The 2,994-nt window shown below is 24.6% G+C and overlaps 1 non-coding gene across 1 annotated transcript; it reads right to left on the reverse strand.

The window, feature by feature from the left end:
- Window positions 1-2,533: 2,533 nt before the first annotated feature.
- On the reverse strand, window positions 2,534-2,640 carry LOC149514093 (small nucleolar RNA R71). Its single transcript, XR_016329459.1, has one exon. It is a non-coding gene; the product is annotated as a small nucleolar RNA R71 (small nucleolar RNA).
- Between the last annotated feature and the right edge of the window lie 354 nt (window positions 2,641-2,994).

Consider the following 2,994-nt stretch of genomic DNA (forward strand, 5'->3'; position numbering starts at 1 on the left):
AAATTTTTTAAAAAAAATTTAAATTTTTTTAGAAAACTTGAAATATTTTTTAAAATTAAAAAATATTTTAAAAACTAAAATATTTTAAAAATTTTAAAAATATATGAAAACATAAAAATTGTAAAAAAAATCAAATTTTTAATAAAAAAATCCAAAAAAATTCATAAAAATTTTAAAAATTGAAAATCAAAAATAAAATTTTTTTTTCAAAAAATCAATTTTTTTTTAAATTGTAAATTTTTTTTTAAATTATTAAAATTATGAATTTTTTGAATGTTACAATTTTAATTTTTTTTATATATTTTATGAATTTTAATTTTTTTAGTTTTTATTTTATTTTTTATTTCTCATAATTTTTTAATTTTTAAAAATTTTTAATAAAATTTCAAATTTATTAAAAAAATTTAATTTTTTTAAAGTTTTTGTGAATTTTTTTGAAATTTAAGAAAATTTTATTTCTATTAAAATTTTCATTTTTTTTAATTTTTCATTATTGTTTTTGAATTTTTTTGGATTTTCTATTAAAATTTTGGGAGTTTTTGAATTTGTTAAGTTTTAATAATTTTTTAAAATTTTTATAATTTTTAAAAATATTTCATATTTTTTAATTTTTTATAATATATTAATATGTTTCAAATTTTTTAAAATTTTAAAAATTTTTTAAAATTTTTTAATATTTTTATTAATACTAACAGGGCAATAAATTATGTAGTGCTAACTAGACTTTTGACACATGTTAGCATATTATTGATTATTCATACCACGTCAGAAAATTAATTAATGGCATTAGTTTGAAATACCAAAGTGGATGACGAAATAAAAGTTTGAGTATCAAACTAACAATTTTTTTGAGGTACTAAACTGACAGAAAATGCATAGTACATGGGTTATTCTTATATTCAACTCTTTAATTAACATAAATCCTTATTAGTTTAATGTGTTTGTTGGATTCAGGGTGATTGAGCACTATGTACTACTTTAGAATGATTATGAAATGCATTTGGATTGATTAGACATCATAAATTTAAGGATTTAAATCACTGATAACTCCTAATTATATAGTAATTTTACATTATAAAAATGGTGATAAATTTTAAATTTTGGATGATTTTTGGTACTTTTTATGTTGTTTTCATGATTTATGTCATTAAACTAATGCTCATTCTCAATGTAGAGTCCCATTTGGTCATGCCTCCTTAAAAGATGAAGATAAGCCTTATTACATAGTGTTTAAATTTGAAAACACATATTGTAATCTTTACCCCCTTGGCTGAATCTCACTCTATAAATAGGGAGGCCATTCACCCTATTCCATCATCCTATTTCTCATTTCTCTTCTCTCTTTTAGTTTTTAGTTCTTTAGTCCTTTTATTTCTTTAGTTTAGTTATTGGCTTAGGTGACAGATTTGCCAATAACAAAGCTTTATTCTTCAAATTATTTTCTTTTCAATTAAAAAATTATTTTTCAAAGATCTTTTCTTTCATTATTCTAGTTTCAAATATTGTTTATACTTTTTTAGTTTTGGCAATCTTACTTTTCCTTTTACAAGTTTGATTCAAGCTTTTTTTTACTCTTACAAGTTTCGACTATTACTTTCTTTTGGATGATCTACAAGTTCAGCTTTCATGCAATCTTAGTTTATGGCTATATTTTTTTACTTTCCAAGTGATAATGAGGTTAAAATCTAAACCTACAATTGCTTTCAATCTTTCTTTTCTTTATTTTGCAACTAAACCTAAGTTTTTATTTGTTTAGATATAGGAATCTAAGATCTCACCTTTGATAATTTTGAACTGACCAACATTACAATCTATAATCTTTTAGGAGACAATACTAAAACACTTCCATCATTATTACTTGATCTGTGCACTTGCAGGCTATATGAAAAATAGCAATCAAGTTTTTGGCATCGTTGCTGAGGATTATAGCGGTGTTATCAATATCAATAAAGATTTCTTAACTTCTTATAATTTAAACCTTTTTCTTTTATTTATTTTATTTTATTTTACTTTTCTTTGATCTTTTCTTATTTGCCTATTCAAATCCAAAAGTGTTGACTTAGCTCTAGTTGATTAAGAAATTGAAAGAACATTCAAAAGAAGAAGAAAAGAACAATCAGCACTACATCCACCAACACTAATGGCTAATGCAAAAAATGAGGAGTAAAGAACCTTAAAGGACTATGCAATTCCCAATACAGATGGTTTTCAGCCAACCATTAGAAGACCAGTTATTCAAGCCAACAATTTTGAGATCAAGCTATCAATTATACAAATAGTCCAAACTTCTGTGCAGTTTAGGGGGTTACCAAGTGATTATCATAATCTTTAGCTTTCTAACTTTTTTTAATTATGTGCTATTTTTCATTATAATGATGTTTTTGACGAAACTATTAGACTAAGATTATTTCCTTTTTCTCTTAGGGACAAGGTGAAAAGTTAGTTGTCATCATTACCACCTGGTTCAATCACCATATGGGATGATTTTGTATAGAAGTTTCTAGAAAAGTTTTTCCCACCAGCAAAAACAACAAAGCTAAAGAGTTAGATCACCACATTTCTATAAGCAAATGGTGAAACATTATATGATGGATGGGAATGATTCAATGAGTTGTTAAGCAAATGCCCATACCATGGATTACCCAGTAGCTACAAATATAGATTTTTTACAATGTCTCACACAACCTATGAAAACCACTTTAGACTCAGTTGCTGAAGGGATAATTATGAGTAAGACTCCTAAGGAAGCAAATGAGTTTATTGAATAGATAGCTGCTAACAACTACCAGTAAAGGATGAAGAGAAAAGTAAGTAAAAAATCTGCTGGTTTATTTGAGATATATGTTATCACTTCCATCAATACCCAATTAATTGGCTTCACCAAAAAGATTGAAGTCTTATGAAACCAAACCCAAGCTAACCATGTGAATGTTATCCAAAATCCTTTTGTGTTACGTGATATATGTGAAGATCTTATTCCACTGAAAGATGTCA

Source organism: Durio zibethinus, chromosome 17, assembly GCF_047325235.1.
Source record: "Durio zibethinus cultivar Kanyao isolate XHJ-2024 chromosome 17, ASM4732523v1, whole genome shotgun sequence".
Taxonomy (NCBI): domain Eukaryota; kingdom Viridiplantae; phylum Streptophyta; class Magnoliopsida; order Malvales; family Malvaceae; genus Durio; species Durio zibethinus.